The sequence below is a fragment of the Lissotriton helveticus genome, chromosome 9, assembly GCF_964261635.1.
Source record: "Lissotriton helveticus chromosome 9, aLisHel1.1, whole genome shotgun sequence".
NCBI classification, from domain to species: domain Eukaryota; kingdom Metazoa; phylum Chordata; class Amphibia; order Caudata; family Salamandridae; genus Lissotriton; species Lissotriton helveticus.
Genome location: NC_136070.1, coordinates 436,755,754 through 436,781,270, shown reverse-complemented (window position 1 = coordinate 436,781,270; position 25,517 = coordinate 436,755,754).

Sequence of the window (25,517 nt, the reverse complement as noted above, 5' to 3'; positions counted from 1 at the left end):
AAGCGATCCCTCTACTACTTCACCTAGCTTGTCTAACACGCCACCTAACATAGCATCAGATACTCTCTCTGAACAAATGCCAATACTAATGCTGCATGAGCCGCAAGGTTCTATCATAGATATTCCTGCAACAGAGGGTGAGACGTCTGAGCCACAAATACTCTCCCCTGCTGCAACAGATGCAAATACAACAGAGAATACTGCTCTTCCTATATCTCCTGCGCATTCCTCTTATGAACTTTTATCTCCTCATAATATCTTGGAGAACAATAGCCATATAACTGCCCATACAACTACCGCTGAAGAGGAACCAAACTCACGAGACTCAAATGATGCTTCCCCACTGGATATAATACTTCAGCTATTAAGTAATCAACGGGCCGAGGCTCAAGAACATTATCTACAGCTGAGAGAGGATAACAACAAGGTACAGGTAGCCCTACAAGAATTGACTGGAAAGTTTGGAGGAGTCTCACAAGATATCGCGGAACTACAGCAAAGAGTTGCTGATGTGGAAGAAACAAGTGCTAAAGCTACATCCTCATCAGATAAACATGAAACACAGATTGCAACTCTACAACAAAAAGTTGAAGATTTGGAAAATAGACAGAGACGCTCGAATCTAAGAATTTTTGGCATACCGGAAGGGACAGAAGGATCTGATCCGAGGGCCTACCTAGTGGGGCTACTTCAGAAAGCCTTCCCTGATTTAGCGGACTGGGACTGGGACTCACAAATTCAGAGAGCACATCGCCTTCCTCTAATACAGAGAAACAGAGGGGGCTAGTTCCCGCGCCCCTTCTTGGTTTTTTTTGGCAATTTTTTACTTCGTCAGGCTATCTGGCAGAGAGCTCGTCCTAACACCCCGGTAACTTTTGGTGCGATTTCGATTTTTGTCCGTTCTGATCTCAGTAAAGAAACTATGGACAGACGGTGGTTACTACGCAAGCTGATAGACCCAATTAAATCAAGCGGCGCCCAAGCCTTTCTTCAAGAACCAGCACGTCTAAAGGTAATAAAAGGGGGTCGCACCCACTTTTTTACGGACATAAAAGAAGCAGAAGCATATCTAGCCGACACTGCAGCTGGCTCAAGCAAGACTAACTCCAAAACCAAGAATTAGGCACTAACATAAATGGAGACATTGTAAAAGAACTTTTTTTTATTAAGAATTTAGTCATAATTAAACTCAGTTTCAATTGCCAAAAACTACAAGCTTATCTAGGTAATGCGCATAGCAACATTCTAGATTAATATCAAATTTATCTTCTTTTCGGTGGACTTATGGAGTTATGGACTGTCTAAGTGAAGAGAGGGTGGGGGGGGTCCGGTGCTGACCTGCCAACCAGCTGCCCATTCAGCGGCAGCAGATGCTGAGGGATGGCTCTACCCCGGCCGGGGTGAGAGCTAGGGGGGAGGGGGGTGGCGGGAGGGTGTTCTCCGCACTTTGGGGGGTTGAGGGTGGGGGAGGTAGAAAAAAAAAATAGTTTGCAGGCTGAGGTGGAGGAATTAAACAATGATATTGAAATTTTTGTGTACATCAAACGAACCCTCAGAACACAATACATGAGATCTAGGCAATACTCTGATCAATATAAGATAAGTTTCGAGAGCAAAGCTCTAATTTTGTCCCTTTTTTTGGCTAAACTGATGTATAGATGTATGAAATAAAATGTCTAGCCTGGAATGTTGCCGGGCTAAATAGCAAGAATAAACGAATGCTGATAAAAGAAGAATTAAAAGTGCATAACTCCCATGTTGCCCTTCTATCTGAGACACATATCACAGGGAAGGATAGAAAACTTCTCAACCATTTAGGATACGAAGTTATCATTAGCTCAGCTTATGGCCAACCTGTTAGGGGAGTTGCTATACTTAAAGATAAACGATTTAAGGCTGAGATAATACAAACATCTTGCGATAAAAACGGTAGATGGGCTATTGCCCAGGTACGGTTTGAGAATGTCAATTATGTTTTATGTGTGGTATATGGATGTAATACAGATGACCCTACTGTTTTTGACGAATTGAACATTAAGCTATTAGACTGGACTGGAGAACTTATTATTATGGGAGACTTTAATTGCATCATGGATTATAGAATAGACACAACTAGATCTGGGGGATATCAAAGAATGCATAAAACAAGGGCCTCTATACTTGACATATGTCGTATACACAATTTAAAAGATGCTTGGCGAAATCTATATGCCAGTAGGCCAGGATATACGTACTACTCGGCACCCCATAAATTATGTTCAAGGCTCGATATGGCACTTATAAGCGATAACTTATTGAATACAAGCTCTATGATCCTATGCCCACGCATCTCCTCTGACCATAATGCTATAATTTTATCTTTTAAAACAACAGATAACAGAATCACGCCTAGGCCTTTTTCTTTCCCAAGACATCTAATATCGGATTTAGATTATATAACACAACTAAAATTACATCTTACAGAATTCATAATTATAAACTCAAATTCAGCATCACCAGCAATAGTTTGGGATGCCTGTAAAGCTAGTATTAGAGGCTATACTCAGACTTACGTGATTAGACAAAACATAGAATTAAAAAAAAAGAATGATACTTTGATGTCAAAAATAACTATCCAAGAGGAACTTTTGTCATCATCTCTTCAGGCCAACTTGCCATCGAGCATAGAAATAGGGCTTAAACTCACGTCATTGAAAAATGAGGCAAAATCTAAATTTATCAAAAAAAGCATAAACAGCCTACAGAAATTTAAAATAAATCAATATGAAGGTGGGGATAAAATTGGGAAAATTCTGGCCTATAAAGCTGCTGAAGATAGAGCAAATGCTACAATTACAAGTATACGGGGGAGAGGAAACCAAGTCTATAATAAACCTCAAGACATTTTGGAACAATTCGCTGACTATTATAAGAACTTATACACTCCAGAAATGACCCCTAGCATAGATGACATACAGAAATATATTGAAAACTATACTATAGATACTCAAAACATCATAGAGATAGACTCGCTGTCTGATGAGATTACTATGCTAGAACTACATCAAGCTATTGCTTCATTACCCTCAGGGAAAGCAGCAGGGGAAGACACCATACCACTAGAAATATATAAAATATGCCTAAAAGAGCTTGAACAACCCTTGCTGAAAGCAATCCAATCTGTAGGCCTTGAAGGAAAAACACCACAATCTTGGAACAGGGCTAAAATAATATTTTTTCTGAAGAAGGACAAACCGAAAGAAGAAAGAGGGTCTTATCGCCCTATCTCATTGATTAATACTGATGCGAATTTTTTTTCCGAAATTCTAGCTTTAAGACTGGCCCCCATTATGCCCATGATTACCCACCCACAGCAACATGGCTTCATCATTGGGAGAGACACCACCATACATGTCAATACGGCCATAACAGCTTTTGACGTTGCAGGGACTGATGCCACCCCACTCGGTATGATCTTGTTAGATGCTGAAAAGGCTTTTGACCGAGTGGGATGGGATTTTCTGTGGTGCGTACTATCCAAACTAAGGTTTGGGGGGGAATTCTTAAAAAGTATTAAGGCACTGTACGACAAACCAACTGCATTTACTAGCTATGGGGGGCTGGTATCGCTAGATTTCAGGATTTCACGAGGAACCCGACAGGGCTGCCCTCTCTCACCTCTGCTATTTGCACTTTCTTTAGAACCTTTTTTACTAGCCCTTCAATCTCAAACCCAGATCATACCGTTTAAATCAGGACACCAAGAATTAAAAATAACAGCATACGCGGACGACATAGCGGTTTACACGGAAGATGTTGTAGAGGCCCAAAAAGGAATAATTTTAGAAGCAAAGAAATATGGCAAGGTAGCGGGCTATAAATTAAACCTACAAAAAACGCAAATAATAGCTAACTATGCCCCACTTGTGATGGTGCCTGAGATATGCAAAATAGCTACTTATCTGGGAATAAGAATAACAGCCAAAGTACAAGACACCAATAAAATAAATTATGATGAATTAATTAAATCTACTAGGCTACTATTAAAAAAATGGCATAGGCTACCTCTCAATATAATTGGCAGAATAAATTTGATAAAAATGAAGGTATTACCTAAATTTATATACCTATTTCGATCCATACCATTAGCATTAAATAATTAATTTTTTAAGAAACTGGATGGAATATTTAGCAGTTTTATATGGGGGTACAAAAAGGCGAGAAGATCATTAAACCTTATGAAAAATGACATACATGAAGGTGGGCTTAATTTTCCGGATTTTAAATTATATTTTTGGTCTGCTTTCACTAATCGCTTACGCTCCCTACTTAATGAAGGAAGGACTTTATTTTTTCATTATTTCATGTTAAAATCTGACTCAAATCTATTTTTATTTAGAACTAATGATCCCAATTATTACAAAAGAGTGAAATTTAAGACAGCAAGAGATATAACAAAGATATGGCGCAATATCTTATCTTTTTGTGATACTAACATTTTTCATTCAAATTTACCACTATGGGGAAATCCAGGCCTACCAAATATCTTTAATGATAACACCGGCCACGGATGGTCTAGACTAGGTATTAATACCTTAGGGGACCTATACAATACACAGGGCTTCATGGATTTCAACACCCTTAAGCAACTATACAATCTATCTGAAAATATGAGATACAAATTCCTACAGATACATGATTATTTGATTAATAAAAAACAAATTTTGAATGCTCCAGAATGTGCCATCTGGATCTGCTTGCACTCATCAAAAAACAAATCTGTTATAAGTGAGACATATAGAATTTTTATTGCTGTCAAACCTAACGACTGCAGTAAGCTTGCTGATAAATGGAGCAGAATACTGGGATCAAATATAAGTTCTAAACAGATAACAAACTCTTTGACGAATATTAACAAGCGAGTACGATCTTCCAGCTTAAGACTCCAACAATTCAGGACAACATGTATGCTATATTACACCCCTGAAAAAATCTCTAAATGGTCCCCCAACAACACTTATAGCGATCGTACTAAATGCCCTAAATGCTCTACTGAAGCGGCAGATTTGATACATATGTTGTTCTCATGCCCGAATTTGAAAACTTTCTGGTGCGAAATTGAAAAAATCTTGCATATGAAGCAGATACAGATACCAGCGTTAACAGCTGTGGCTGTTTTATTAGATATCTATCCAGCTCCACTTCCACATGCCGCTCTGATCACAATATTAATATCTTGTGCTAAACTAACCGTGGCAAGAGCCTGGATCAGTCCAGAAACACCGAAAATCTGGGATTGGTGGGCATTGGTAATTGAAGTACACTCAATGGAGCTTGCTTTAGCAAACATCAGGGGCGTAAAGGCAATAAAAAAATATGAAAAAAATTGGGGAACTTTTACAGAATGCTGATGTTATACTCATGAAAATCTGTGTTATTAGACAATTACTATTGAGTTTTAAGATTGGTAACATGAAATTGCTCTTTTCTTTATTGTCTCCGTCCTTACTTCCTTTCTTGCCCCTTTTTTTTTTTTTCCAGCTCTCAATTGCAGCACCGACTTAATTGTGTACGCGCCATGTATGATAGACATTATATATATGTATTGTGTTTTATGTATTATTACTAATTTTTTTGTTTTTGTTTGTTCTCTGTGTCAGCCTGCTAACAATAAAAACATTTAAAAAGGGAACCGTTGGTTGTAGCAATAGACTCTGGTAAAAATCTGGTAAAGAGTTAGCTTCAGAATTATACTTCAAATGATAAATATCATTTCTATTGGGGACTGCTACCCTCACAAAATAAAGACGTATATACTTTTTAAAAATTAACTTTTATTAAAACAATAAATAACTGGAAACATAACTAAAAGATAACAATACAATAAATAACTACAACGATAACTTTAACAAAACAATATAATAAACAACATGTGAGATGGACTCCAATAGAAGTGCGGTAGGTAATATGCACAACAAAAAAGAAAATTAGTGTTTAAAATTAGATTGATGTGACTAAATGAGGTGAAACATTACAAATGTAAGTAACACATTTGACGATATGTACTTTTTTTTTAACGTGTGCAGAGTGCCTGATACATTTCACTTGTCTTATAGGCTTGCGTTCAAGCTGTGTCTGTTTAGAAGTGCCTACTGCGTCATATTTACATTACAGATCAACAGGTCTTTAAAATGATTCAGAGATGAGACAGAATTAGGTGAGAGATCAAGTCATTATGCAGGACAATATTCTTTAGGGCTTATTTACAAAACTCTGCGCCACTTTTGTGTTGCCTTTCTCATGTTGAAAGTGACGTAAAAGTGGGACAAGGGGTTTGTAAATAAGCTCTTTTATTTCTAATGCATTTAATCGGAGGTATTGTATATCTAGGCCGCTCTGATTACTTTGTGTAAACACTGTGACCAACAGAGTTCACAACTTCAACTCAGCTTTGGTTCTACACGTCAGAGTGGACAGCAGAGTCCATAACTTTAAAAGAGAAAGAGAAACGATGTGAGAGAGAGTGAGAAAAAGATATTAAAACTGTGAGAGAGAGAAAGTTATAGATGGAGCAGATTTACAAACCCAGCCTCCACCACCCATGGACCTTCCTCCCCGTTGTTGCCACCTCCTTTGCTATGCCTTATCAATCAAATCCATCACTTGACCTTGGGTGTTCCCGCTCCCAAAATGCTTCCACTGGCCATTGTACATGCAGACTTTGGTCCACCCTTTTTATCCATTTTTGCACTTTGAGATATAATGTCCTACCTCTGTTCTTCATCTCCTACTTTCTCCTTTCAAATTCTCTTGGAAAGACCTTATCAAGCCTTCAAGAGAAAAAGTAAGAAGGCTGGGAAACCACTTTATATGTGAGTTCTGTGTGCCATCCTATTACCCAATCATCTAATTTTATGCTTGCTACGTTTCTGTAATGCACTTAAGTTGCAGTGTTCATTCTTGTCTGGCTGTATTCGTTACAACAATATTGAATGTTTTGAAATTAATTTCCACAAGGCTTAAAAAAGCTGAATGCAAGAAAAGTTACGTCCCACATATGCAAGACTGCTTTCAAGAGGAGACCCCAATAAAAAGTACTGGTGTGGAACTGCAAGTATGCGGAAGCACTTGCAGATCAAGCATCCGGTCAACTTTGCAAGGGAAGAGTTAAGGAGATTGAGAGAGGCTCCGCCTGCTTCATGAGAAGGCCCAAGTACCAGTGGAGCAACACCGTCAACCTCTACTGCACAGCCTAATATTTGTCCCCAATTTGAAACCCTTTAAGAGAAAAAGTAAGAAGGTTGGGAGCTATGTATGCCATCCTAATACCTAATCATCCATTAGTTATACTGAGATACACCCTGTATCAGACCCATCCGTACAAGTGTGAATTGGAGATTATCTGCCACCAAAAACCACTCAAGTACTTATATCCGTTACTTTTTAACCTCGTCGACTAGTCATATTGAGAGTATTTACCCTAACGTTATCCGTTAAAATTTTTTGAATCTTTTTGACTCCATATAGTAGAGGAAGACTCTAAATGTTAAAAAGAAGTACATTAGCGCATCATAACAGCAATGGTAAATATTGTAGTACCTAATTTGCAATATTTTCTACATGTTTTTAGGGGTTTACCGATCGAGTACATAGGATAGTCACAACTGTTCAAAACAAGTTGTAATGGCAGGATAAGAAACATAATTTTAAATTCACAAACATAATGGAAATATCTTACTATACTATGTTCAAATTTTAAGCTGTGCCTTTTTATTGAAAAAATTCAAAGACAAAACAAAGTACCAAGTAATCCAAAGTTTATGACACCACTAGGGTATTATACATTTTCTATCATAAAATGTTAAAGACATCAGTGTAATGAGCTAGAACAGGAGGATATACTTTCTTCAATCTCGGCAATTGGCTGCTGACTTATGTAACATTCTGCAAACTGAAAAAAGCGTTAAAAATGTATATGTTGTACAAATGTCCAAGCTTAATTTTAATGTACATAAAAACTATTGTTCTCAATAGGATTGGGGTTGAAAAGCAATCATCAGAGGTTTCAAACCAACCGCATTAGGACCATACTAATGGTTAGACAAAATCATATGCGAATACCAATATGCTTCCGATGGGCACTATGGACGCGCTCGGTAGGCGTTCATAAGTGTCATCCCTAAAAGCCCTCTTTCCTATTTACAACTATTCTAACAAAAACAGTTATTAGCATAAAATAACATAAAGTAATGTATCTTCAACAAATTAATGTTTTTGGAAGTATCATTACCAGCATGCAAAAAACACCACAATTATAGCTGTCCTGTTATCTTTAGTTAGATTCTATCACTAACTGGCATTGGTCATATTCGGGACGCTTCAATTTCTGTAGGAAAACCTTTTAGAGACATACAAAGGGTTATGTTAAATATTTCGCTTTGATTCAACATGTCGAGATTATAAGTTGTATGTAAAGGCATTTTGCTAGCATTATTGACTAATTTTACAAGCTTTTCTCTGGAATACGGTGCAGTCCAGTAAACTTATGCTCCAAAATGCCTCCTTTTCTTGTTGTTCGCTTGCAATTTGTCAGAAGTACTAACTCTCCTTCTCTGAAGGTGTACAGCGTATATATTAGTATGCTCATCTAAATCATTTGTCTGTGGGTGATAGGTTGCACTTACAGAACGTTCTATTTGTAAAAGCTTAGATAAATCTCAATTAACCTAAAAAAATAGGTATAATTATATTTGGCAAGCAAATTAGGAAATAGCATTGCATTATACAAATGTTAGGTTGAGATTGGTCACTCACTTCATTCACAAACTCCTGGCCTTGATCTGATAGAACCCTTTTTGGACTTCCATGATCTAGAAATTGAGAAATAAACATCAAGGAATATTGAAAGACATGTCTTCAAATAAAAAAATTCAAAACAACATTTTCACTTTGTATCTAAAGTGCAGGCTGAAAATGTGTAACAAGCATTTAAATGAGAAACATATGGGTTTCAGAAACAAACGTCTATAGGACTATCACAATGGAGATTTACATTTTATAAAAATATTTATAGAAGCAAGAAAAATTATAACTCACATTGTTCAATTTCAAATGACATATTTGGCCAATAAAATCAGGAGGACATGCTTTTTTTTTCGTTTGTTGATACTAGAATGCCAACTAATTCTACCAAAACATGACAACAGCACAGTTATCTGTCTGCAAACACATGAAATACACAAATGCTTATCTCAGAATGCGTTTCTATCATGAAATGTTAAAGTCAAACCTGATAACTCCATTAGGCCCATTGCAATTTTCGGCTGATAGCATGTGGAGAGCAGTCAGTGGATCTGGTGTGTCGAGTTGTTGACCACCACCTGGGATAGTGCATGGGCAGGAATAAACAGCTTGTGGCGAGCAGTACGTCCCGTGGTTGAGACATCTGTATAATGAGCTAGAACAGGGGGCAAATCAAGTTTAACATTATTTAAAAACAGGGAGAGCGTGCTAAAATACAACATTGACCAATCGATTACATGTGCACTGCATGGGGAGGAAGCAACACGTGGCACACTAGTTCAAAAATGAAAGGCGCAGGATTAAGTGATTTGCCCAGAAACATCGGCTACCAAGGCAAGTTATTCGAGGTATAAGAGCTGGAAACCGTGCTTAAATACACTATTGCCGAAAACATTACTTTTGCAATGCATGGGGCATGTGACGCACTACTTACAAGAGAAAAACTACATCGCATTAACTTGAACAGCACGTAGAACACTGCTGCGGGATCGGCCACGTGGCGCTTGGCAAATTAAAGAAACGTGGCAGGATTTAGTGATTTGCACAGAACAAACGATAAGAAATCAAGTTTAACGTTATTAAAAAACATGGAGAGCGTGCTAAAATACATCATTGACCAATGGATTACATGTGCAGTACATGGGGTGGAAGCAACACGTGGCGCACTACTTAAAAAATTAAAGGCAGCAGAATTAAGTGATTTTCCCAGAAACATTGGCTACCAAGGCAAGTTATTCGACGTTCAAAAGCTGGAAACCGTGCTAAAATTAATCCTGGGCGTCCGAATCGGCTACGCCCACGGAGTAGGCGTAGTGTTGCCTCCTACGCATTTTGCGTAGACAGTGTAGCCGGCAACACTACGCCCACTCCGTGGGCGTAGCCGAGTCGGCCGCCCTCCCCTACATACAATATCTAAGCAACTACCCTTATTGAAACTATTTTAAAGCACTTACCGTGTCCGGGGGCTCGTCCGGGGCTCCCTCTGGGAATAGCGTCCTTTCCTGGATACCAATGCGCATGCGCGGCCGCCCGCGCATGCGCATTGGTATCCAGGACGACGCTATTCCCAGAGGGAGCCCCGGACGAGCCCCCGGACACGGTAAGTGCTTTAAAACAATTTTATTAAGGTTAGTTGCTTAAATAATGGATGTAGGGGAGAGCGGGAGGGAGGTGCATAGTGGGGCTACGCGGAGTGCGGGAGTGGGCGTAGCTTCTCGCCCTCTCCGCGTAGCTCCGCGGAGCCCCACTACGCCTACTACGCCCAGGGTTAGCTAAAATACACCATTGCTGAAAACATTACTGACGTGACGCACTACTTACATGAGAAAAACTACATCGCATTAACTTGAACAGCACGTAGCACACTGCTGCGGGAACGGCCACGTAGATCTTGGCAAATTAAAGAAAAGCAGCAGGATTAACAAAGTCAACTTTAGCGATATAAAAAAGCAGGAAAACATGCTTAAAAACAACATTGCCAAATCGAACAAAAATTAGCATTTACGCGGTACTTAAAGATTGTTCAGAATAATTAACTTAATTGTCCTTAAAAAAAGTGCTCACCTACGAAGAAGTGGATACGATGGCTGTGACTGCGGAATAGGAAAAGTTCAAGAAAGTTGGAAGGTTATAAATGCTTTGCAGAACGTTGATTGGTTGAGCATGATGTCACTGGGTGTGAGAGCTGTGATTGGGCATGTTGTAATTGAGCATGCGCAAATAAAATGAAATACGTTAGGGGTACACGGCCAGATGGTGGGACGTATTGTGCGGATGCACAACATTAACACAAATGCGCTTCCACAAACATGAATACGCAAAGTGAAGGCAACTCCTAGGGGGTACACACACAGATGGGGTTTGGATATCGATAGAACACCGGCTCCCGCAGGAGGCGGGAAGCCGGCGGGACCTTGGGGGGATTGGAGACCCCCCACGGTCCCCAACAGTGAGGGACAGCCCCCGGGGATGGGCTCCCCTGGGCTTCAAGTGGTGCGGGAGGAGGGCCACGCAGCCCCCTCCCCACTAATAAAAATAAATTTTAAAAAAGGCCGGCCCCGGGGAATGGGCTTTCCGGGGCCTTGAAGAGGCCTCAGGGGGGGCTATGCAGCCCTACTGCATAAAAAACAAAAAAAAGTATTGCCCATGCCCCGGGGGATGGGGTCCCCGGTGCCCGGAATTGGCCAATGGGAGGGAGGCCACGTGGGTCTCTTCCCATAAAAAAATGAATACCGATACTGCACGCATTGTCATTGTACCATAAGCGCACCCTTCCGATCACACGCTGAATGCTAATTGGCTGTCAAGTGATTGTCAACATCCGAAACTAGAAACTGTTGGCAGTCATTTTATGCCTCGGTAGAAGGGAGGCTGAAGAAGTCTGTGAAATGTATGATTAAAACATGAAAAGGGGGAAGGTAGACACACCCTGACTCTCTAGGTCTCTTCAGAGGGTCCCACAAGGACCCCCAGGGTATCCAATTTTTTTTGGGGGGGAAATCGCGGGGTGCACGTATGATCCGCGCATTCTAGCGATATTAAAAAAAAAAAAAGATGGGCTTCCATGCGTCTTTCATAATTTGCATTCATTCAATTGTTTAGAGGAGATGCAGCAGTGCTGGATTCAGGATCCATCACTGAGTAAGAAAAGGTAACGATAACACTACTTACCTGCTAAGTGAATTTCCTTCCATAGGCTAGCATTGACTGGTTTCACTTAGAAATTCTTCTAAGTGTGGAGTTTTGGACCATTAAAATATTCACCTGCCATCACTCACTGTGCGTCCTCCCTAGATGGCCTACGGTCCAAATGGGAGAGAGATTTGGGCGAAATTGATGAGGAAGGATGGAGGGAGGCTTTGCGGCTCCGAGGGAGGCGGCTGTCGCCGTGCGGCTGCGCTTTATCCAATTTAAATACCTCCACAGGGCTTACTACACGAGAGAGAGGCTGTGGCGGGCTGGTTTGATTGCTTCCCCTGACTGTCTGAGGTGTGGTAGGGAAATGGGCACGTTCTTGCATACGGTGTGGACCTGTGGGGCTATAGCACGTTATTGGAAGTGTATTTGGGACTGCTTGGATGAGGTCCTGGGCTGGCAGCTCCCGCGCACGTCGCAGCTGGGTCTTCTGCATGTCTTGGAGCGAGTGGGTGGCAACATTTATAAGAGACATCTCTTGCTCCTAGGCCTTACGGTGTCATGCCCCAAGCCCCCTCCTAGTGCGCTGGCCCTTTAAACATGCACTACTTAGGTGTCCTTAACCCAAGGAGCGACGCTTCACGTTCTTGCGTCTAGCTCCGTTGGGTTCGTTCCGGTGCCTGACTTCCTGTGCCTGACTTCCGGTTTCTCTTCGTCTTGGTGTCTGTTCCGTTGTGAGAGTCCTCTGCTCTGTTTGGTTCGTTCTGAGCCTTTCCCGGCCGTCGCTCTCTTTTACACATTGCCTCCCCACCGCGCTTGTGTACATTCGACACGTTCAGTGTCTCTACGCAGTTAGACTGCATTGCAGTATTTCTCTTGTCTCGCCCGGCGGCTGGGTTTTACTCCGCCATCCGGCGAGATTCCCTTACCATACCCTTTGCCTCATTTCAGCTCCGCTTTTCAGCCGGGCTTTGCTCCGCTGAAGAGCCGGGCATCCTCCCTCTGTTTTTGGCCTCCTTGGTGTTCAGCTCCGCTTGTCAGCCGGGTTTTACTCCGCTGACGGGCCGGGCACACATTCTCCCTCACGTTGTCTTGCCTCACCGGGTTGCTCCGCTACCAGCCGGGTTTTGCTCCGCTGGCGGCTGGGTTGTTTACCGGTGAGCTCTATTTAGTTAGTTAGGTCTTTTCCTTTTCCCTGATCTTACCTATTCCTTGGGGTTCGTAAGTACTGGTGTTTATTCACCTCATTTGGACTTGAACTATTGCGTGGACCAGTGAGGAGTGGGATACAGATTCATGTTCCAGAAATACGGTAACAGCGCATTTCCGCGCTGCATATTATATTGTTATAAGTGTTACTGTATTTTGGTTCTGACTCCTTGTTTTGATCATCATAGATGTTGTTCTCACCATCAAGAATATTGACTATTGAATGCTTGTAATCAGGATATCCTTTGGGGTGTGCTTCGAGGCTGTTAAAGACAATAGAACAGAGTGAGCACGATATATTGTTAGTCCCTTACTACTACAAGTATACATTGGGTCCGTAGACTTATGAGGTTATTGTCTTCTTCACTGCAGCTCCAGTTATATCCCTTTCCAGAGGTTTTCACATATGCATTCAGGGACAGCAATATACAAACATCTAGGTATGTAAGGTTATGTCATAAACTTGGAAGTGTGATTGTCCTCTTCAGATTGAAGAATATAACTCTTTGCATTACAGTCTCTCCTGATTACCAAGTCCACACGAAGGTTGAGACGACCAGTCTGAAGACCCTCAACACCCACTTGTTACCCCAACCTTTCCTTGTTTTGTTTCCCTGTTTTCCCCTGGCTTGCCTCCTGTGCTCTAGTGCTTGATAGAGTAGTAGGCAGCAGGGGAAGGCTGTGGATTATACTTCGGAATCCTGACGCTCCTGCAGAATCGTCGTGTATCCTTTACAGAACGTGAAGCCCAAGTGGTTAGTTCTGCCCGAGCGTCATGGATCTCGAAGCGGTCACACTGGCGGATGTGGCAGGTATGTTGGGTAATCTGCAGGTTGAGACTCAGACATTGATGGCCAGAATGGACTCCCTGCAGAGACAACAGACTTCTAGTGCCACAGGAGGGGGGCCATCGGTAGTACAAGTGACTACTCCACATTCAATACCTCTAGCACCCCCTGAGCGTTTTTCAGGAGAAACAGCGCGATGCGCGGCTTTCCTCAGTCAATGCCAACTTCATTTCTCCTGCAAGGCTCAATGTTTTCCCTCCGACCAGGCCAAAGTAGCCTTTGTAATTTCTTATCTCAGTGGTTCTGCCGCTGATTGGGCTATACCCTTAGTAGACAGAGATGACCCCCTGTTACATAATTATGCAGCTTTTCGACGAGAATTCCGTAAACTTTTCGATAGACACATGTATACTCATTCTGCCGATACTGAATTATTGGAACTAAAACAGGGTACTCAGGATCTGGTGACCTATATTACTAAGTTTCGCCGGTTGGTGATTGAGTCCGATTGGCCGGAGGAAAAACGCAGTACCATGTTCTACAGGGGGTTGCGAGAAGAACTGAAAGATGCCCTGTCCCAGATAGTCGATCTTCCTACCTCTTGTAGTGCTCTCATAGACTTGGTGGTGAGGATAGATCATCGTTTGCATGAACGAAAGAAAGAAAAAGGGAAGCATGAGTATCGGTATGTTGCTCTGAAGGATAAAAAACCTGCCCCAGAAAAAGCCACGGAAGACAGCGAACCCATGCAGATAGGCATAGTCCGAGGTCCTCTGACTTCCGAGGAAAGACAGAGAAGACGAACTCTTCGGTTATGTCTGTATTGTGGGAAAGCGGGTCATTTCCTAAGGGAATGCCCAGTCAAACCCGCTCAGTCCAAGGTGTCGGGAAACTAGTCAGCCTGAGTTCTTGTGAGACGAGGAACTCAGGTAGGTCTGGACTAACAGTCTCTTCTTCCGACTATACGTACGCTCCTACTAACCATCTGTATATACCAGCATATCTCACACAAGGTACTCTTGGTTTACACGTATTGATAATGGTAGACTCTGGGGCTTCTGGAAACTACATGGACAGGGATTGGGCAAAGGAGAATATGATAACCGACACTAAGAAGGAGATTGCCAGTAATGTCACTACCATCGATGGCAGTCCCCTTCTTTCCGGTCCGGTTACTCATCACACCAACCCGATGCACTTGGTTATAGCTCCTGATCATCATGAGGATATAATGTTTGATTTAATTTGTTCCCCACAGTTCCCTGTGCTTCTGGGTATCCCATGGTTAAGGGCGCAAAATCCTGTCATCAATTGGGAAACATCCACTATAACCTTTCCTCCGGTGGTTCTGGGGCCTGTTGTAGGAGTTTCTCATAGAGAGGTACACACAGCCGAGGAGGGTAAGGAAGACGGTCCTGTTCTACCATCCTGTTACCATGAATTGCAAGCAGTCGTTGATGTACAGGAAGCGGAGGGTCTTCCGCCGCACCGTGTCTACGACTGCCGTATTGATCTCGAGGCAGGAGCCAGAATACCTTGTAGTAGAGTGTATGCACTCACTGAAAAGGAGAACGTGTATTTACGGGAATATCTTGACTCTATGCTTGAGAAAGGTTTCATCAGACCTTCGCGATCCCCGGCCTCTTCGTCCTTGTTTTTCATTCCTAAAAGGGAAGGGGGCCTGCGGTGTTGCATCGATTACAGGAAGCTTAATGAAGTGACCATAAAAAACCGATACCCTCTTCCTCTCATAGCCTCCCTCCTTGACAGAATACGCAATGCCCAATATTTCACCAAGTTGGACCTGCGGGGCGCTTATCATCTGGTACGAGTCAAGGAGGGAGACGAGTGGAAGACGGCGTTCTGCACTAAGTATGGTCTCTTCGAGTACCTTGTAATGCCCTTTGGGCTCTGTAATGCCCCAGCGGCGTTTCAATTCTTCATAAATGAAGTCTTGAAAGACATTCTTGATGATTACGTCATTGCCTACATTGATGACCTGCTGATCTTTTCCTCTACCTTGGAGACACACCAACAACATGTCCGTAACGTGTTAGAACGGTTACTGAACAATCAGTTGTACTGCAAGTTGGAAAAGTGTACTTTTCACACTCAGGAAGTTCCGTTCCTAGGATATATAGTTTCCCCTGGTGGCCTGCGCATGGATCCCTCCAAGGTGGAGGCTGTATTGGCATGGCCGGCTCTGCGGACGGTTAAAGAGGTCCAGAGTTTTATAGGTCTGGCCAATTTCTATAGGAGATTCATTCGTAATTTCTCGGACTTGGTATCGCCCATAACCTCTTTGTTGAAAAAGGGGGTTCCTTTTGTCTGGTCCGGTGAGGCAGAGCGATCCTTCCAGATGCTTAAGAATGCATTCACTAGTGCCCCGGTGCTGCTTCATCCCGACCCTGCTCTGCCCTTTGTGGTGGAGGTAGACGCCTCGCAAGTGGCAGTGGGAGGTGTTCTATCTCAGGCGGATGCAGCGTCCGGTGAGTATCATCCAGTGGCCTATTACTCGCATAAACTCTCCCCTGCGGAATACAATTATGCGGTTGGGGACAAGGAACTCCTGGCCATCAAGAAGGCATTCGAGGAGTGGCGGCAGTATCTCCTAGGTGCAAGACACCCTGCGGTAGTCTACACCGATCATCGCAATCTCCAATATCTGAAGTCAGCGAAAGCACTTTCCATGAGACAACTGCGTTGGGCTCAGTTCTTCAGTGAGTTCGACTTCACTGTGCAGTACAGACCAGGCAAACGTAATGGGAAGGCAGACGCACTTTCACGGCTGGGATTCGATACTCCTATCGATCCCATTGAGCCTACATCGATTATCCCTAGAAGGAAAATTGTAGGAGGCACTAGGTCGGAGGAGGAGTTCTTGGTACAAGTCAAGTGTAGTCAAGCATCAGCAGACATGCAGGCTCTAGTGGGTTCACAAGACACGACCAAGAAGGGAGACCTCGTGTGTGTACAAGGGGGAGTGGTTATACCGACAAAGAACCTCCAAGACCAGGTTATGCAGTGGTATCATACACATCCCATAGCGGGCCATCCAGGGATTAAGAAGACCATTAGTACTGTGCGTGAGCGCTATTGGTGGCCTACCATGTTGGCAGACATAGAAAACTTTGTGAAGACCTGCTATGTGTGTGCACAGACTAAGGTTTCTCGCCTCAACCCTGTAGGCCTTCTCATGCCATTACCTCCCCCTCCCGGTCCCTGGCATACAGTGTCCCTTGATTTTATAGTGGAACTACCGCTCACCAAGGCAAAGAACACTACGTTACTGGTGGTGGTGGATATGTACACCAAGATGGCTCATTTTGTACCGTTACAACGTCTTCCCACAGCAGCAGAATTAGCCGCCATATACATGCAACACATAGTGCGGCTTCATGGTTTCCCATCTGCATTAGTTTCCGACAGAGGAGCACAGTTTGTGTCAAGGTTCTGGAAGAGTCTGTGCTCTTTGCTTCAGATAGACGTCCGTCTGTCCTCAAGTCACCATCCACAGTCAGATGGACAGACGGAGAGAGTCAATCAGTGTTTTGAGCAATACATAAGGAATCAGGTGTTGCAGTCTCCAGTGGACTGGGATGAGTTGGTTTGGTTGGCAGAAATCTCATATAATAACAGCACGCATTCCTCTATTAAGATCTCTCCGTTCTTTTGCCTGTATGGTTATCATCCTAAATTGCTGCCCTCTGGTGGTTCCTTAGATTGTCCAACCCCTGCTGCTGCAGATAGAGTAGAAGAGTTACATGAAATACAGAGGAAGGCATTGGAGAGTCTTGAGATGGCCAAGGTGAGATACACGGAGGGGGCAAACCTACACAGAAGATTAGAACCCATATACACACCAGGAGATGAGGTTTGGCTTTCCACTAAATACATTACTCTCGGGGGTCCACGCAAGTTCAATCCCAAATACATAGGTCCCTATAAGGTGGAAAAAATAATCAATCCTGTTGCCATACGATTACTACTTCCGCCTTCATTCAGGATTCATCCGGTTTTTCATGTTTCCCTACTAAAGCCGGTTGAACCAGGGACTACTCTGCCAGCAAAACCTACTCCGTTAACTCTGCAGGACTTGGAGGAATATGAGGTTGAATCAATCCTGGATTCCCGTAGAGTTAGGGGTACGGTTCAGTATCTGATTCACTGGAAGGGATACGGTGTGGAAGAACGTACATGGGAACCCTTGTCTAACGTCCATGCACCCAGACTGTTAAGGGCTTTCTATAAAAGATACCCTGACAAGCCAAAACCGGTTGGGGGTTGTTGTGGGGGGAGTATACTGTCATGCCCCAAGCCCCCTCCTAGTGCGCTGGCCCTTTAAACATGCACTACTTAGGTGTCCTTAACCCAAGGAGCGACGCTTCACGTTCTTGCGTCTAGCTCCGTTGGGTTCGTTCCGGTGCCTGACTTCCTGTGCCTGACTTCCGGTTTCTCTTCGTCTTGGTGTCTGTTCCGTTGTGAGAGTCCTCTGCTCTGTTTGGTTCGTTCTGAGCCTTTCCCGGCCGTCGCTCTCTTTTACACATTGCCTCCCCACCGCGCTTGTGTACATTCGACACGTTCAGTGTCTCTACGCAGTTAGACTGCATTGCAGTATTTCTCTTGTCTCGCCCGGCGGCCGGGTTTTACTCCGCCATCCGGCGAGATTCCCTTACCATACCCTTTGCCTCATTTCAGCTCCGCTTTTCAGCCGGGCTTTGCTCCGCTGAAGAGCCGGGCATCCTCCCTCTGTTTTTGGCCTCCTTGGTGTTCAGCTCCGCTTGTCAGCCGGGTTTTACTCCGCTGACGGGCCGGGCACACATTCTCCCTCACGTTGTCTTGCCTCACCGGGTTGCTCCGCTACCAGCCGGGTTTTGCTCCGCTGGCGGCTGGGTTGTTTACCGGTGAGCTCTATTTAGTTAGTTAGGTCTTTTCCTTTTCCCTGATCTTACCTATTCCTTGGGGTTCGTAAGTACTGGTGTTTATTCACCTCATTTGGACTTGAACTATTGCGTGGACCAGTGAGGAGTGGGATACAGATTCATGTTCCAGAAATACGGTAACAGCGCATTTCCGCGCTGCATATTATATTGTTATAAGTGTTACTGTATTTTGGTTCTGACTCCTTGTTTTGATCATCATAGATGTTGTTCTCACCATCAAGAATATTGACTATTGAATGCTTGTAATCAGGATATCCTTTGGGGTGTGCTTCGAGGCTGTTAAAGACAATAGAACAGAGTGAGCACGATATATTGTTAGTCCCTTACTACTACAAGTATACATTGGGTCCGTAGACTTATGAGGTTATTGTCTTCTTCACTGCAGCTCCAGTTATATCCCTTTCCAGAGGTTTTCACATATGCATTCAGGGACAGCAATATACAAACATCTAGGTATGTAAGGTTATGTCATAAACTTGGAAGTGTGATTGTCCTCTTCAGATTGAAGAATATAACTCTTTGCATTACAGTCTCTCCTGATTACCAAGTCCACACGAAGGTTGAGACGACCAGTCTGAAGACCCTCAACACCCACTTGTTACCCCAACCTTTCCTTGTTTTGTTTCCCTGTTTTCCCCTGGCTTGCCTCCTGTGCTCTAGTGCTTGATAGAGTAGTAGGCAGCAGGGGAAGGCTGTGGATTATACTTCGGAATCCTGACGCTCCTGCAGAATCGTCGTGTATCCTTTACATACGGTTGCCAAGCGGGATGTGGCCCGTGCCTGGAAAGACCCTGGAGCTCCCCCGATTGGGGTCTGGAAACGGGGCATGGACTATTGCATGGGACTGGAACGCCCTGTGTTTGAGGCCCGTGGCTGCCCCAGAAAACACTATAAAATCTGGAGGAGGTGGCCAGAATATAGGGGGCTTTGGCTGGAGCCGCCGCCGCAGCAGGATACGCTGGAGGAATAGCTGTCATAAGTCCCGGGACAAGAGTGAGAGTGCATCAACATCTCTGTACAGATTACTTTGTTTAGATCCTGGTGACCATCGTGAACGGGGCGGGGGTGGGAACTGGGTGGGGGGGTTGTTGCGGGGTTGGAGGGGGGGGTTCCGGGTGGTTAATGTAATTTGTCTTATCCTGCTTCTTATGCTGATTGCTGCAACTGTGATTCATGATTATTTGCTTACAGCCTCTCCAGTGTCTGGAGTGCTGTGAATGTTTCCGCAATCCCTATCTGAAATGTCAATAAAATCTGGTTTTGAAAAAAAAAAAAAATATTCACCTAAAACATCCGAACAACGAATTCCAATTTACTCACCTGTTATCAGGAGAGAACCCAGTGCTGCATCCTTTAGCCCAGCACTGACCCTGAAAAGTAATTCTAAGCATACTTACAAGTAACTTGTATTTCGTTCCATAGGAATCCCCTTCCTATGAAAAGAAAATGAATACATTTAAATTTGCGGGTCAGGTCCTGGGGATGGGGTCCCCAGGGCCCAAAAATAGGAAATGAAAGGGGGGGGCGACACAATGTAATGTAATTTAAAAAATAAAACATCTAAAAATAAATAGTTTAAAAAAAATTGTAAATCAGTATCAAAAAAATAAAAAGAAGAATAAATACATTTGAAAATTGTCATTTAAAAAACTTTTGAAATTCACAGAAAAAAACCATTGGTTTCAGGCAGGTTTATAGTTATGAATTATCATTTAAAAAACCTTCGCAATTCACTGAAAAAACCATAGGTTTCAGACAAGGTATAGTTAGGAATTAGCATTTAAAAAACCTCAGAAATTTACTGAAAAAAACACAGGTTTATGGAGTGTTATAGTTAGTTGGACATTCCACTCGTACAAAACCATTGAAATTCCCCCGTAACTCGCGTGCCCGAAATTCACTACTGATGATGTCACATATTACATCATTCATGACATGGTCAGTGACATCACTGATGACATCACTGATGACCTCTCAAATGACATCACTGATGACATCATCCAGTGAATGTGGTTTGGTTCGATATTTAAATAAGTATTATATACATATATTTATATATATATATAAATCTGCCTTGAAGACTGAGTGAATGTATAAGTGTCTGAATGGAGGATTTAGTAGCAATGTGATTGACTGTCTAAGTGACAAATTTAAAGTGTCTCACTAAATATATGGGCTAGTGATTAAACTTTGTGAATATCTGTATCACTCTATCTCTTGTTGTATAAACTACTACATAAGTTGGTTACTAGCTATGTGAAAGTCTATATTAGTTATTAATTAGTTAAGTGAGTATTTGTATGAGAGAGTGAATTACTGTGTGTATGGTTGGGTGGGCGGTATGTGACTGTCCAAAAATGTGTAAATAGTTGAATTAGTAGGTATATGAGGTTAAGACTATATGTGGAAACAGTTGTTTGGGTGAGTGAATATCTTTATGGGTGTGGTGATGAGTAAATATATTTCTCAATGATACATGTCCAAGAAACTAGAAATATAAAAAGCAGTGTATGTGACAGTTGTTGTATATAAGTAACTATACATAAGACTCAGTGACTGTATGAGTGACGTATGGATAACTGTATACTTGTAATAGTAATGTTATAACATACTAAGGGGTCGATTCCGATTCGGGGAAAAACGCTCCGAATAGCTGTTCGGAGCGTTTTTCCCGTACGAATCGTGCCCTGCAACGTGGCCCGTACGTACGACGAAGTACGATTCGTACCAGGAGCTGGACTCCGTACAAATCGTACAGAAACCGTACGACTCAAATCTCCGTACGATTCTCCCTCGGAACCCGCTGTACGCGACATATGTACGGTTCGCGGCTGGTTTTTACGACCCAGCAAGTACGATACGTGTCGGGTACGCACCGTACGACCCTTTTTCTACGGCAGCTGCAAACAGCCGTAAAAGCAGAGGTTGCGATGGAACAGGTACGCAACGGCCCACCCCGGGTACAGTGCATACCCCCCATGATCGCAGGGGTACACACCGTACCCCTGCGATCATGGGGGGTACGCACCTTACCCCACGATCATGGGGTGTACATACCGTACCCCATGTTCGCTGGGTGTACGGTGCGTATACCCCATGATCGCGGCGTTCGGTGCGTACCCCCATGATCGCAGGGGTACAGTGCGTACCCCTGCGATCATGGGGGGTACGCACCGTACGGTGTGTATGTGAATGTGTGCTTTTCCGTACGGATTGCACTTACCTGACGTGGACCGTACGAATCGCGACCTGATACCCCGGTCCGGATCGTACTCGTCGGGTCGTACGGCGTCTGTACGAGTCGTACGGAGATGGCTCCGGATACGAATCGTACGGACGTTTTTTTTACCGGATCGGAATCGACCCCTAAGTATGAGTTACTATCTATATAAATAAATAAAGTGGTGTTTGTGTAAGTGTGTAGGTTAGTAAATATAAGTATGATCAATTGTTTGCATAAGAGAGTAGGATGACTGCATAAGTAAATAGGATGTGTGCTGGTGTGTAATGTTGATGTAGGTGTATAAGTATATTTAATAGTGTTCTATTGATCTTTGTTAGCATGTATGAGTGAATCTATAGGTAAGTGTTTAGATATGTGTGTAGATGTAGGAATCACTAAGTGGGTTTTTATAAACTTGTATGGTACTTCATATTTTACAATGAGTCTTGAAAAGTTATACTAGTGTATGATAAGATGTATCAGATTGTCACATGGATGATGTCATCAGTGATGTCATTTGAGATGTCATCAGTGATGTCACTGACCATGTCATGAACGATGTAATATGTGACATCATCAGCAGTGGATTGCGCGAGTTATAGTTAGTACCACTAACTATAACAGGGGAATAAAAATAAAAAAACCTGTGTGGGGGGCTTAAGCCCCCCACTTGCCCCGGGGACCGCCACCTCCCTGGGGCTCTAATATTCAAAATAGGGACCCCCCAGCCCTAGGGACCACCACCCCCCAGGGCTTTTAAATGTTGCGAGGGGGGCTGCGCGTCCCTCCTCCTGAAGCCTTGTGGTGGCCCTGGGGACCGCCACCCCCCAGGGCCGCCTCCTGCAGTGTTCCGGGGTGCCCACCCCGGGACACTGTAGCTTGCTATGGTAGGGCGGGAGCTTCGTGGCTCCCGCCCTACCGTAGCAAACTGCTTTGGTTTTTGAAAGAGAGAGCAGGAAACCTGCTCTCTCTTTCAAAAACCAAAGCTGATTGCTTTTCTGCATGGAGAGCAGCATGTTAGCTGCTCCCATGCAGAAAAACAATGCCGGCTCCCTCAGGATGCGGGGACCCGGCAGGGACCGTGGGGGGTTTGGGGACCACCCATGGTCCCCAACAGAGAGGGCCAGGCTCCGGGGGATGGGGTCCCCGGGGCCAGAAGGGGCCCGGGAGGAGGGCCACGCGGCCTGCTCCCCAAATAATAAAAAAAGTTTAAAAAAAATAAGGAGGCAGGCCGGCCCCGGGGATGGGGTCCCTGGGGTCCCTGGGGCCTTAAGTGGCCTGAGGAGGGGGCTATGCAGCCCCCTCCATACAATTTTTTTAAAAATGTGGCCATGCCCTGGGGGTCTGGAATTAGCCACAGGAGGGGGCAGCCACGTGTCCCCCTTCCTGTTAAAAAACAAAAAAATAAACATTGGGGTCAGCCCCTGGGGCATGGGGTCCCTGGGGCCCAAAACAAAAAAATGAAGGGGGGGCTATATAGCCCCCCTTCTTAAGAAAAAGGGGGGCTGGTGTGTTTGCAGAGGGGGAAGTAATTCCCCTTGAATACTGGGGGTCCCTGGGGGCCAAGTAGCCCACCAGGAACTTCCAGTATGCGCCAGGGGGCTGCGTTGCAGTGAGGTGTAATGAGGCCACACCCCTTTTTACACCTCTCTGCAATGCAGCCCCCTGGCGCATACTGGAGGTTCCTGGTGGGCTAGTTGGCCCACAGGGACCCCTAGTATTCAAGGGGATTTAGTTCCCCCTCTGGAAACACGCCAGGGGGCTGTTTTGCAGAGAGGTGTAATGAGGCCACGCCCCTTTTTACACCTCTTTTTGCATCTCTCTGCAACGCAGCCCCTTGGCGCATACTGGAGGTTCCTGGTGGGCTAGTTGGCCCCCAGGGACCCCCGGTATTAAAGGGGATTTAGTTCCCACTCTGGAAACGCACCAGGGGGCTGCGTTGCAGAGAGGTGTAATGAGGCCATGCCCCTTTTTACACCTCTCTGCAATGCAGCCCCCTGGCGCATACTGGAGGTTCCTGGTGGGCTAGTTGGGCCACAGGGGACCTCAGGATTGAAGAGGAATTAATTCCTCAACTTAAAACGCGCCACAGGGCGTGTTTGCACACATGTCACCTCAGGCACCTCAGGCACCGCATCCTTCCTTCACTATTGAGCAAAATATTCCTCACAAAATCAGCCGAACTACGAATTCCGATTTACCCACCTGTTATCACGAGAGACGTCAGTGCTGCATCTTTGAGCCCAGTACGGACCCTGAAAAGTAAATCTAAGCGTACTTACCAGTAACTTGTATTTCCTTCCATAGGAATCTATTGTGTGATTTTAACCAGAAAAGTTTCTAAGTGTGGAGTTTTGAAACGTACAAAAATTCCTCTAAAATCATCCGAACTACGAATTCCGATTTACTCACCTGTTATCAGGAGAGACCTTGGTGCTGCATCTTTCAGCGCACTACTGATCCTGAAAAGTAATTCTAACCATACTTACAGTAACTTGAATTTCCTTCTATAGGCTAACATTGACTGGTTTCACTTGGAAATTCTTCTAAGTGTTCGCCTCGAGGATTCCGAGGGAGGTGACATCTTTTGCCGGACACTGAGCCCCTGTGCAATTTCGGGACTGCGAGGACCAGTAGCCACAGCGGCGTTTACAAGCCGCAGCTGGTCCTCTTCCCGATTCCTCCCCTCATCTGGATATATCGGAGTGGGATTCTGAATCCTCCGGTTTCTGCTGTGTTTCATCGTTCTGGTGTTGCTGGCTGTGACGGACCTCGCCTAGGAAAAACACCACTTTCCTGCTAAACTCACTCCTGCTAAATACTTTCAACCTCTCACGGCCCCCGCTGCGCGGGGGCCGTTCGCCTCGAGGATTCCGAAGGAAGTGACATCTTTTGCCGGACACTGAGCCACTGTGCAATTTTGGGACTGCGAGGACCAGCAGCCACAGCGGCGTTTACAAGCCGCAGCTGGTCCTCTTCCCGACTCCTCCCTTCAGTACTTAACCACTTCTCCGAACGCGCACGCGGGACGCGCGCGGGTCGAAGCCCGGGCAAAGGGCGGGCCCTCTGAGGCCCTCAGAGGCAGAAGTAGGCTAGGCTGGGCCCCCTTTCTTGGAATTGCCTATGAAACAGGTCTATTGTTTATGAAGTATGTTCTAACTAAATTTTTTCAAACTATTGTAAGCACATAAGATTTTGAACTCGGGTTTTTGTTTTACTTACATCTTATGATCCCATTCCTCTATTATAGTCTCTGTCTGGTGTTTAATACCAACTGTTTTAGAAATATTGGTGGTGTTTACTTGGGTTTTTGAAATGACGGCAAAAAAATTAAGGTCAGGGCGTTTATTAGAGGGCAGGTCATGTTCTAAAACAAAATCAAATCCCCTGCGTAATAAAGATACTTCTGCTTTACAATTAAAGGGTAAATGTCAATTG